This window comes from Anomaloglossus baeobatrachus, chromosome 1 (genome assembly GCF_048569485.1).
Source record: "Anomaloglossus baeobatrachus isolate aAnoBae1 chromosome 1, aAnoBae1.hap1, whole genome shotgun sequence".
Classification (NCBI taxonomy): Eukaryota; Metazoa; Chordata; class Amphibia; order Anura; family Aromobatidae; genus Anomaloglossus; species Anomaloglossus baeobatrachus.
Window position 1 is genome coordinate 323,006,491 of NC_134353.1, and position 13,319 is coordinate 323,019,809.

General features: G+C 48.6%; 1 protein-coding gene across 1 annotated transcript in view; it reads left to right on the top strand.

The window, feature by feature from the left end:
• LOC142312652 (N-acylethanolamine-hydrolyzing acid amidase-like) overlaps positions 1–13,319 on the top strand; it is a 108,842-nt gene that overhangs the window by 9,681 nt on the left and 85,842 nt on the right. The window lies entirely within an intron of this gene.

Sequence of the window (13,319 nt, forward strand, 5' to 3'; positions counted from 1 at the left end):
ATAAAAAATCATTGCAATGCAGACAATTCATTCTACAACTTGTTAAATGTCCCATTCAGGTCCCCTATTGTGTCATTCCACACACGCACAAACACGTACAAACTCACACAAACACACACAAACTCACACAAACACACACAAGCACGGACGCACATGCACATATTATGCTCACCTTACCTTCCGTTCCATCGCCGGTCTCCTGGGACTTGCTATTCTCCGGCACGGGCTGTGTATTGGGTTATCATAACGACGAGGGAGGAACTTCCGCTCCCAGCGCGCTGATGTCAAAGGCAGGAGCCGCTTGCGTCCGATTGGCCAGTGTTCTGCCTTTGAGTAGCGGTGACAGGGGATCTTCCTGTTTCGTCGCTATGGTTGCCTATGCACAGCCTGGAGTGGAGCGGCGAACTACAGGACCCAGGAGGCCTGCGATGGAACTGAAGGTACACATATTATGCTCACCTTACCTTCCGTTCCATCGCCGGCCTACTGGGTCTTGTAGTTCGCCGCGAGGACGTCGCAATGAGTCGGCGGACTAAAAGAACCATGAGGCCGGCAGTGGAACGGAAGGTAAGGTGAGCATAGTACTGTATGTGCGTGCGTGCGTGTGTGTTTGTGTGTGTTTGTGCGTGCTTGTGTGTGTTTTATGTGGACTGCAAGTGCGGGTCAGAGCGCGGTGTGTGTGCGGTGAGGATTTTGCTCGTACAGCAAAGCTTTCTCGTAAACCGGGTTACAAATTTACAGAAAGCTTTGCTTGTCAAGCGAAATTCTCGTTAAGTGGGTTACTCGTTAAGCGAGGTTCCACTGTACTGTATATTACAAAAGTAAGTACACTCGTCACTTTTCTATAATATTTTATTATATCTTGTCATTGGACAACACTGAAGACATGACACATTAATACAATGAAAAGTGGTCAGTGTACACCTTGTACAAGTGTAAATGTGATGTACCCTCTAAATAAACCACTGGCAACAAAAGTGAGTAGACCCCTAAGTGAAAAATGGACAAATTGTGCTCAAATGTCAGTATTTTGTGTGGCCACCATTATTTTCAGGCACTGTTTTAACTCTCTTTGGCATTGGGTTCACAAGAGTCACTAGAATCCCCTTCCACACCTCCATGACAACATCATAGAGCTGGTGGATGTTATAGACCTTGTGCTTCTCCACCTCCTTCCATTTGAGGAAGCTCCAAAGATTCTCAATCGGGTTTAGATCTGGAGACATGCTTGGCCAATCCAGCACCTTTCACTCAGTTTTTTTAGCAAGGCAGTGGTAATCTTGGAGGTGTGTTTGGGGTCGTTATCATGGTAGAATAATGTCCTGGGGCGCAGATTCCGAAGGGAGGGGATCATACTGTGCTTCAGTATGTGACAGTACACGTTGGCATTCATGATTCCCTCAATGAACTGTAGCTCCCCACAGCCAGCAGCACTCATGCAGCCACAAACTAGAACACTCCCACCACTGTACTTGACTGTAGGGATGATGAGTGATTGTTCTCAGTGAGAGAAACAAAATTAAATTTTGTAGTTGTGATACCTTTTAATGGCTAACTAAAATAAAATGGTGTTACAAAGCAAGCTTTTGAGATTTAGTTAGCCATTAAAAGGTATCACAACTATAAAATTATAATTTTGTTTCTCTCACTGAGAGCAATCAATCATTTTTCAACTGGCTAACATGGTACCAAAACTTTTTTCTTTTGACTGTAGGGAGACACACTTGTCTTTGTACCACTCACTAGGTTGCCACCACACAAGCTTCACACCATCTAAACCAAAGAGGTTTATCTTTGTCTCATCAGACCTCAGGACATGGTTGCAGTAATCCATTTCCTTGATATGCTTGTCTTCAACAAACTGTTTGCGGGCTTTCTTGTGCATCATCTTTAAAAGAGCCTTCTTTCTGTGTTGCAGAAACTTGTGGACAATAAAGGGTATTTATCATGTTTTTGAAGTAAAACTACTGTACCGCAGTTGTGAAAAAGTATACAGTTTTTATTATTACAAAAAGTGCAAATATCAAAATCACATGTGATGACAGTTAGTAGTTAGACATACATAGTTAAAATCCAATTAGATGAGACAGAGAGAGAAAAAGGTCCCAGGGAGAGAGACAGACTACCCCTTAGCTAAAACTGGGAAGAAAGTGGTATTACTATATCCCAGGGGAGCATATAAGTAACCAAAAGATATCAATAGTATATCCCCTGGGCTAGTGGAGTGATGGAATGTCTATACATTAAACAGTAACCAATAGGATAAAGTACACCAGTATGTAACACCACCAGAAAATACATAGTATAATCTCAGAGAAAAAAAAAACATACAGTGGTGGGGAAATTGGCACCTGAAGGACCTACCTGTGGTATGTATAGCACCCAAAAAGAGAGTCTGTCAGCCTCACATGTGGACCCGGTCCCGACACGTGTTTCGCATGTGCTTCAACGGGAGACCATTCTTTCTGTGTTGACAGCCATGCAGACCAATTTGATACAGTGTGTCGCATATGGTCTGAGCACTGACAGGCTGACCCCTCCCCCCACCGATTTAACCTCTGTAGCAATGTCGGCAGCACTCATATATCTATATTTAAATGATAACCTCTGAATATTATTTTGAGCATGTGCAATCAACTTCCATGGACTACCATGAGTGGAACCTGTCCTATTAAAAAATTGTGTGGTCTTTGCCATCGTGCTGAAGCTTAGTTTCAGGGTGTTGGCAATCTTCTTATAGCCTAGGCCATCTTTTTTTTTTTTTTAACTTTATTTATTTATAAGGAAGTATTTATTTGTTCACAATGTAACGGGGGCAGGGGGCGCCTCAGGGGGTGTAGTCGTGGCCCCTTTGGGCGACAGGCTGACCCCCGGCCCGGCCGTCACTATTAAAACAGGGGTGTTGTTTGTGGGGCAGAGTGTGGGTGGCAGGGACGCGTTTGTGCCGGTACCTGAGTTCTCCGTTACGCCGTTTTCCCTCGGCTCGCCAGCCCCTTCATCAGTTACAGAAAAGAGCCACTGACAGGCAGCTGGTAAACTAAGAAACATTTTATTGAACGAGGCTTCCATTTTCTGTTACACTTCTCAGCAGCAAGTTACTTCAGTACTTCACTTTAACGTTACAGATTACGTTCCTTCCTGACGGTTTCCCCTTTTTGCTGACGGTCACTCTCCTTCACCTGCAGGGGACACTTGTTAACCCCCTAGTAGCTGTACTCTGAACCCTGAATTACTGCAGGGCAGATCTAGCACACACTACCGGTTCCGGATGAGTTCCCACTCCTCTTTACACCTTTCAGCATCAAGTCACATCGGTTTACAGGTTACACTTCTTGCTGACGGTTTCCTCTTTCCCCGGTAACTTTCCCTCGCCTGCAGGGGACATGTGTTAACCCTCTAGTAGCTGCACACTGAACCCGGATCTATAGGGCAGATCTAGCACAGACTACCGGCTCCGGATAAGTTCTCACCTCTCCACTTCTTTGCTGGGGAACTACTTCTCTTGCTTTCTACGGGCGTTCCCGTGTACCTCCACTTCTTTGTCTGCGCACTCACTCTGGCTGCCTGCCACTTTTTACTCACACACTCTGCCCCGTCACCTCAGACTTCTCTCTCCAGTCACATCTCACTGCCCTCTGCACACTGCTCAGCCTTCAGAGACCTCCCTTCCCCACCTAGGCTGCCCTGCCCCTCCTTCCTTCCCTGCCACTGTTACCAGGGGAACCACTGCTCTACACTGGCACCTAGTGGGGAAACAGTTTATGACAGGTAACATTTTACCATTAACATTTACAATTTGCCACCATACTACTGTGGCATCTTCAGGGGGGGAAAAACAGCTCCTTCACTACCAGGGGTCCGACTACCCCTTACATTCCTCCCCTCTTTAACCTCAGCCTCCTGGCGAGGTTCGTACCTGCAAAACAACACATGTAGGAAAACACACAGACTGGCACACAAGTTTGATGCCCGGAGTCCCTCCAGGGAAGCTCCCGGTCTTAGTCGCACATCTGCCCGGAGGCCCTCCTCAGGCGCTCCCGGTCTTAGCTGACCTTCTGCCCGGAGGCTATTTCCAAGCGCTCCCGGTCTTTGGGTGGGCAGAAAACAACAAGACACCAAGATTCCTTCTTAACAGTCACGGAAGGAGTCCACGCACAGTTCTGCATTAAGCTCCTCCCGGGTTCAGTACTTTTAACGTTACTGTAACTGGAAACATTCGCCGGCTCCTAACAGCACCGGCTCTCAACAACAAACAGCATTCTCTTCCGGATGACCACCTCTTCACACTGGGTGATATGCATGCAGCCATTCGGCCCGCTAGGCCCTCACATGGTTGGAGAGGGACTGCCCAGGTAAGCGGGGTAGCCTACAGTACGGCTCATAACATGGCTGTGGCTCCAGTGCTTCTTTCCTCATTTTGGCCCATCCTCCGCCCCCGGCTTCACTCACCAGGTCCGCACAGTGTTGGCGACGCCTTCTGCTTCTTGCAGCGCCGCCCACATCTCCGGACCTCTGCAGCTCACAATGGGCGTCATGGGTCTTCTTGGGGCTGGTACCTCCCCTCTTTGGGCAGTGCACTCTGGGCTTCTTCCTCTGCCCAGGCCAGCCCAGCACTTTTCGTTTGACGCCAAATTTTCGCGCCTCCGCTGAGTCCATGAGGACGGCTGCCATCTTGCCGCCATCTTGTGGCCTGTTCAGCACGTCAGGCACCACTTGATCTTCCTCACAGTTTTCAGTCGGGGTCTCTTGCAGGGCATCCTGCCGACTACGCCAGTTTGTAACGGGGGCAGGGGGCGCCTCAGGGGGTGTAGTCGTGGCCCCTTTGGGCGACAGGCTGACCCCCGGCCCGGCCGTCACTATTAAAACAGGGGTGTTGTTTGTGGGGCAGAGTGTGGGTGGCAGGGACGCGTTTGTGCCGGTACCTGAGTTCTCCGTTACGCCGTTTTCCCTCGGCTCGCCAGACCCTTCATCAGTTACAGAAAAGAGCCACTGACAGGCAGCTGGTAAACTAAGAAACATTTTATTGAACGAGGCTTCCATTTTCTGTTACACTTCTCAGCAGCAAGTTACTTCAGTACTTCACTTTAACGTTACAGATTACGTTCCTTCCTGACGGTTTCCCCTTTTTGCTGACGGTCACTCTCCTTCACCTGCAGGGGACACTTGTTAACCCCCTAGTAGCTGTACTCTGAACCCTGAATTACTGCAGGGCAGATCTAGCACAGACTACCGGCTCCGGATAAGTTCTCACCTCTCCACTTCTTTGCTGGGGAACTACTTCTCTTGCTTTCTACGGGCGTTCCCGTGTACCTCCACTTCTTTGTCTGCGCACTCACTCTGGCTGCCTGCCACTTTTTACTCACACACTCTGCCCCGTCACCTCAGACTTCTCTCTCCAGTCACATCTCACTGCCCTCTGCACACTGCTCAGCCTTCAGAGACCTCCCTTCCCCACCTAGGCTGCCCTGCCCCTCCTTCCTTCCCTGCCACTGTTACCAGGGGAACCACTGCTCTACACTGGCACCTAGTGGGGAAACAGTTTATGACAGGTAACATTTTACCATTAACATTTACAATTTGCCACCATACTACTGTGGCATCTTCAGGGGGGGAAAAACAGCTCCTTCACTACCAGGGGTCCGACTACCCCTTACAACAACAAGGAAGGTAATACAAAACAAAATGCAAAGGACATCAGGAATTTATACATATAGATACCTACAATGGGAGACATACCACACAAACCACTGGAGGAAAAAAACATGAGGTAGGGTAAGCGGGGAAAGGGAAGTGCATACAATATATTTACAGTATGTTTTTCACCAGAAGGGCCCATTAGCACTGGACTTTATCTTTCAGCCCACTATATATAAGTCCCATGGTGTCTAAATTATTTGGAAAGAGTCCAAATCGATTATTAATGGAGGCGGTGAGGTATTCCATCCTTCTTGTGTCACGAATCCTGGTCTACAGATCCTGAAGGGAGGGTGGGATGTTTTTTTTTTCCAGTGCATGGCTATGAGACGTTTCGCCAATATACAGATGTGTAGGATCAACCTGACTGCGTCTTTAGCTATTCCTTTCGGAGGAACGTAAGGAGGAACGTAAGTAAGCAGATCTAAACGAATCCTGAGATTTAGGACCCTAAAAATCAGGCCTCCCACTCCCTTCCAAAAATTTGCCAGGACCTCACATTCTCAAAATATGTGAGGCAGAGTCCCCACCCCTCACGTACACCTCCAGCAAGAATCTGATAATGTAGGGAAAAGTCTATGTAAGATATTGAGGGTGTGGTACTAGTGCATCAGTAGCTTATACTTATTTTCCTTATGAGCCATACACACTGACGGCTTTGATGCTTTTTCCTATATAATCTGCCAAATAGAGTTTGGGAGATCCCTCCCCAGAAATGTGTCCCATTTTACCATGTCTGAATGCCGGAGTTCCACATGTGAGGTAGGAGTTTACCATAAATCCCTGATATCAGTCCCCTCGTCGGGGTGCCCTGCCTGCAGAGGCACTCAAATGGGGTGGGAGTTGAGAACATTGTAGACTTTATGGAAGATAGAGCTAGATGTCTTATCTGTGCATAGGTAGAATAGGCTGTAGCTGGGATCCTGTGTCTTTCACTCAAAACAGAAAAGGCTAAAATCGTGTTTGAAAAAGGGTCAATTATGTCTGCATACCGGAATATCCCAGCTCTGGCCCATGGGTCAGTTGTCCGCTTGCTAATACTGTCCTGTAGCACGGGGGTAAAAAGAAATGGCGCGAATGAGGAATTGGACGAAACTAAGAAAAAGGTCTCTGCGGCCATCATCCCCTCCTGCCTGGTGAACTTCATAGGCCCCAAAAGAAATTATATTGATGGCATTTGGAATATAGACCATAGTAAAGCACTAGGATGGATCAGGGACAAGCAAACACGTTCCACCTCCATCCACTTACTCGAGAAGGTTAGAGCAGTCCATGAGGGAATACATCTCAGGTGCATGGCAAGGTAATATTTCCACATGTCTGGGAAAGCGAGTCTCCCCAACCTCTTAGGGGCCAATAGAACTGATTGAGCTATCCGATGACATTTGTGGGCCCATATAAAGCTGTGTCATATCTTCAGTGTTGTCCTATGAAAAATAGAACAAAATATTTACAAAAATTTGATGCCAGTAAAACGACATGTCTCAGTGATTGTTTTTCCCACATACGCACAGTCCGTAAAAAAATGGACATGTGAACAGCCTATAGACTTTAATGAGTGCTTGTTCTATCCGTGAAAATCATGGATACATCACATACAAGAAACATGCATGTAAGAATGCGGCCTTAGTACTAATAAGAAATAGTTGACAAGAAATTAGCCCTCTGGTCACACCAGGCTGGGTTTGTACCTGGTGTGCCTCATTGTTGTCTGCTGTTGTTGCAGAAGCCATTTAGAAGTCTCTATATTAACCCCTTAACGACCGCCGATATGCCTTTTAACGGCGACAAATTAGGGTACTTCTTCCAAACCGACGCTTTTTAACGGCGGTCGGAAAAAAAGGTCTAGCGCCCCCCCAGAGTCGGAAAATTTCCGGGGTCTCAGCTGCCGGAGGTAGCTGAGACCCTGGAGATCATGATTCGGGCCGGTTTTTCCGGTCCCCACTCACGTGATCACCAGTACACACCGTTTACCGATGATCACCTTACAGGAAATGACCGCGCCGGTAAAAAATCATTTATCTCCCATCTGGCATAAACAAACATGTCAGATTGGAGATAAATCTCATCCCCGGTCCTCTCCGGTCCCCCGGTGTTGCCAAATTGTCCCCCCCGACCCTCCAATTCCTCCCGAAAATCCAACATGGCGCCGCGCACACCGGCACGCACAGCAGCGCGCCGGCCACATTTCCCCCTTTCCTCTGGTTTCTGTCGCATGTGCTATGACACATACGACAGAAAACTGCTCCCCAGGCCCTGCCAGGTCACCCCCTATTCCCACCCCGGTGTTCCCAGGTGTCCCCCATACCTGTCGGAGCGCTGATCCCCCGCGGCCCCCTCCTCCTTCACAGCAGACGCTGGTCACACGTGCAGAGCGCGGCTGTCAGCTCAGCTTCCTGCTTTGCTTTCAGAGACACTGGCTGCACGGACACTGCAGCTGTGACCCGGGGAGGGTGGGTGCAAATTCTTTGCACCCACTCTCCTCACATGGAGGGTCTGCACTCCAAGAAAATGGGGGATACGTTCCCTGAACGTGCCCCCCATATTCTAGAAGGTCCAGAATCGCCGCGGGACTTTCACAATGGATTACAGGGACCCGATTTTTTTTTTCTTTTCAATAAATTGGTGAAAGAAGGAATGTTTTTGGGGAGTGTTTTTTCAAATAAATTTTTTTTTTTGTTGTCAATTTTTTTTTTTATTACTGTCAATTAGTTATGTCTGGTATCAAATAGACGCCGTGACATAACTAATTGCTGGGCTTGATGCGAGGTGACATTACACATCTGGTATCAACCCCATTGATTACCCCGTTTGCCACCGCACCAGGGCAATGGGATGAGTTGGGGCGAAGCGCCAGGATTGGCACATCTAATGGATGCGCCACTTCTGGGGCGGCTGCGGCCTGCTATTTTTAGGCTGGGAAGAGTCCAATAACCATGGCTCTTCCCACCCTGAGAATACCAGACCCCAGCTGTCAGCTTCACCTTGGCTGGTGATCTAATTTGGGGGGACCCTACGTTTTGTTTTTTTTTTTAATTATTTATTTATAAATAATTAAAAAAAAAAAACAGCTTGGGGAGCCCTCCAAATTGATCACCAGCCAAGGTGAAGCTGTCAGCTGTGGTTTGCAGGCTACAGCTGTCTGCTTTACCCTAGCTGGCTATCAAAAATAGGGGGGACCCCACGTCATTTATTTTAATTATTTTTTTTCTTTTTGGGCTAAATACAAGGCTAGGCACCCTTTAGTGCCACATGAAACGCACTAAAGGGCGCCAGCTTAGAATATGCAGGGGGTGGGACGTTGTATATGTTTGACATCCATTTATCCATTGTAGCATTTTAGGCTATGTGACCACAATCAGGGTTTGAGGCGTTTTGGGCGCAGAGTGTTTTCCCTGCATCCATAACGCTGCGTTGTGCAGTAGAAGCACAGTGGAAGGATTTTTAGAAATCCCATACCCACTGTGCTTCTTTTCTCCGCAGCATAAACCGACCTGTGGCGCAGCTTCCCGAGCCTCAGCATGTCAATTTATGCTGCGGAGATGAGTGTTCTCTGCAGGTAGAATAGAACTAAAGTCCACAGCAGCCTGAACCCAAATCCTGGGCATGGGCAGCTGCATTCTCCCGTGGACAACACTCACATCTCTGCAGGAAGGCTGACACTGTGTACTAGATGCCGTGTCGCTGGATCATGGCCACATAGCCTAACAGTGAGAATATTGTTGCTACAGCAACATTTTTGTGAAGTACCTGTGGATTCAAAATGCTTACTATACTCCTGAATAAAATCCTTGAGGGGTCCAGTTTCCAAAATGGGGTCACTTGTGGGGGGTTTCTAATGCATAGGTACCCAAGAGGCCCTGCTAATGTGACATGGTGCGCGCAATTTATTTCAACGTTTCCAAAATTCAAATGGTGCTCCTTCCATTCCAAGCCCTCCCATTTATCCAAACAAAGGTTTTTGGCCACATATGGGGTATCCCTGCGCTCACAAGAAATTGGATAACAACCTGTGGGGTCCACGTTTTGTTGTTGCCTCTTGAAAAAGTGAAAAATGTGATGCTAAAGAAACATTTTTGTGAAAAAAATTAAAATTTTCAATATGGCAACCTAAGCTTATCAAATTCTGTAAAGTATTCGTGGATTTAAAATGCTCAATATACACCTAGATCAGGGGTCTCAAACACGCGGCCCGCGGGCCGCATGCGGCCCTTCAGGTGGCTTCTTGCGGCCTGCAGGCCCGTGGACCTGGTAAAGATGGCGACCGGTGCAAGGGGCCGCAGCTGCCAGTTATTTATTTCAGCCTACAGTTTTGTCTTTGCCGCGCACAGTGAAGTTCTCACTGCAGAACGCAATAACAGCCGCCTGCCAATCAGAGGCAAGCACCTGCTGCATATGACCTCAGATGATTGCCTGTGATTGGCCAGTGGCTGTTGTGCAGTGAGAACTGCTTTGCACGCGCCGGCCGAAAGTTCAGCGATGACAGCAGCTGTGATCATTACCGGGTCCACGTGCCTGCGTGCCGCTGACAGCAGGTGAGAAGAATGTTTTCGTGTGTGTGTGGGGTTCTGTGTTGCTGGCTGAGGCTGCAGTGTGTGTGTGGCATGCCGTGTGTGTGTGGTTCTGTTGCTGGCTGAGGCTGCACTGTGTGTGTGTGTGTGTGTGTGTGTGTGTGTGTGTGGTAGCTGAGGCTTCACCGAGTCCACGTGCCTGAATGCCGCTGACAGCAGGTGAGAAGAATGTTTTCGTGTGTGTGTGGTGTGTGTGTTTCTGTTGCTGGCTGAGGCTGCACAGTGTGTGTGTGTGTGTGTGAGCTGAGGCTGCACAGGGTGTGTGTGGGGTGTGTGTGTGTGTGTGTGTGTGTTAGCTGAGGCTGCACAGGGTGGGGGTGGTGGTGTGAGCTGAGGCTGCACAGGGTGGGGGTGGTGGTGTGAGCTGAGGCTGCACAGGGTGGGGGTGGTGGGTGTGAGCTGAGGCTGCACAGGGTGGGGGTGGTGGGGTGTGAGCTGAGGCTGCACAAGGTGGGGGTGGTGGGGTGTGAGCTGAGGCTGCACAGGGTGGGGGTGGTGGAGTGTTAGCTGAGGCTGCACAGGGTGGGGGTGGTGGAGTGTTAGCTGAGGCTGCACAGGGTGGGGGGGTGTGTGTGTGTGTGAGCTGAGGCTGCACAGGGTGTGGGGGGGGTGTGTGTGTGTGTGAGCTGAGGCTGCACAGGGTGGGGGTGTGTGTGTGTGAGCTGAGGCTGCACAGGGTGGGGGGGGGGTGTGAGCTGAGGCTGCACAGGGTGGGGGGGGGTGTGTGTGTGTGAGCTGAGGCTGCACACGGTGGGGGTGTGTGTGTGTGAGCTGAGGCTGCACACGGTGGGGGGGTGTGTGTGTGAGCTGAGGCTGCACAGGGTGGGGGGGGTGTGTGTGAGCTGAGGCTGCACAGGGTGGGGGGGGGGGGTGTGTGAGCTGAGGCTGCACAGGGTGGGGGGGGGTGTGTGTGAGCTGAGGCTGCACAGGGTGGGGGGGGTGTGTGTGAGCTGAGGCTGCACAGGGTGGGGGGGGGGTGTGTGTGAGCTGAGGCTGCACAGGGTGGGAGGGGGGTGTGTGTGTTAGCTGAGGCTGCACAGGGTGGGGGTGTGTGTGTGTGTTAGCTGAGGCTGCACAGGGTGGGGGGGGTGTGTGTGTTAGCTGAGGCTGCACAGGGTGGGGGGGGTGTGTGTGTTAGCTGAGGCTGCACAGGGTGGGGGGGGGGTGTGTGTTAGCTGAGGCTGCACAGGGTGGGGGGGTGTGTGTGTGTGTTAGCTGAGGCTGCACAGGGTGGGGGGGGTGTGTGTTAGCTGAGGCTGCACAGGGTGGGGGGGGGTGTGTGTTAGCTGAGGCTGCACAGGGTGGGGGGGGGGTGTGTGTTAGCTGAGGCTGCACAGGGTGGGGGTGTGTGTGTGTGTGTTAGCTGAGGCTGCACAGGGTGGGGGGGGGGTGTGTGAGCTGAGGCTGCACAGGGTGGGGGGTGTGTGTGTGTGTGTGTGTGTGTGTGTGTGTGTTAGCTGAGGCTGGGGCACATTGCTACAAGGGGACAAGGATGCGCACATTTTTACAGAATGGGAAACAAGATGGGGCACATTACTACAAGATGTTGGCCAAAATTACTATGCGGTGGTTATTGTAAAACTGTATTACTTACAAAAAGGGGAAAAAATGTAAAAAAAAAAGTGTGTATGTATGTAGATATATATATATATATATATATATATATATATATATTATATATACACTACACATTTGTTATAATGGACAAATGAAAAATGTTCAAAAACAGTGATTCAAGGGTGTATAGAAAGAAAAAATGGTACCACTACCAATGTCACTTTGTCCTGAAAGGAATGCGGCCCCTCAAATTATTTTTTTCCTGTGTGCGGCCCATACACCCAGCCGTGTTTGAGACCCCTGACCTAGATAAAAGCCTTGAGGTGTCTTGTTTCCAGAATGGGGTCACTTGTGGGGGACCTCCACTGTTTAGGCACCTTAGGGGCTTTCCAAATGCGACATAGCGTCCACTAATTATTCCAGCCAAATGTTCAGTCAAATGGCACTTTTTCCCTTCCGAGCCCTGCTGTGCACCCAAACAGTTAATTTCCACCACACATAAGGTATCAGCATACTCAGGAGAAATTGCACAATAAATATTATGCTGCTTTTTTTCCTTTTACTCTTGTTAAAAAAAAAGCTATGTGGTTGAAGTAACAATTTTGTGGTAAAAGTGTATTTTTTTTTATTTTCACAGCTCAACATTATAAACTTCTGTGAAGCACCTGGGGGTTCAGGGTACTCACCAAACATCTAGATAAATTCCTTGAGGGATCTATTTTCCAGAATGGGGTCACTTATGGGGGACCTCCACTGCTTAGGCACCTCAGGGGCTCTCCTAATGCAACATGGTGTCCTCTATTGGTTCCAGCCAATTTTGCAGTCAAATTGCACTCCTTCCCTTCCAAGACCTGCCGTGTGCCCAAACAGTTGATTTCCAGCACATTTAAGATATCACCAAACTCAGGAGAAATTGCACAATAAATTTGATGGTGATTTTTTTCCTGTTACCCTTGTGAAAAAAAGCTACCTGGTTGAACTAACAATTTTGTGGTGAAATTTTATTTTTTTATTTTCATGGCTCAACGTTATAAACTTCTGTGAAGTACCTGGGGGTTCAGGGTACTCACCAAACATCTAGATAAATTCCTTGAGAGGCCTAGTTTCCAATATGGGGTCACTTGTGGTGGTTTTTTGCTGTTTACGTACCTTAGGGGTTCTCCAAATGCGACATGGTGCTCGCAATCTTTTTCAACCAAATTTCCTTTCCAAAATTCAAATATTGCTCCTTTCGTTCCAAGCCCTCCCATTTGTCCATACAAAGGTTTCAGACCACATGTCAGGTATCACCGCGCTCGTAAAAAAGTGGGTAATAAACATTTGGGTCAAATTTTTGGAATTACCTCTTGAAAAAGTGAGAGAATTGATGCTAAAGCAACATTTTTGAGAAACAAAAATGACAATTTTCAATATGGCAACGTAACGTTATCAAAATCTGTGAAGTACCTGTGGGTCCAAAATGCTCACTATACCCCTCGATAGAAGCCTTAAGGGGTC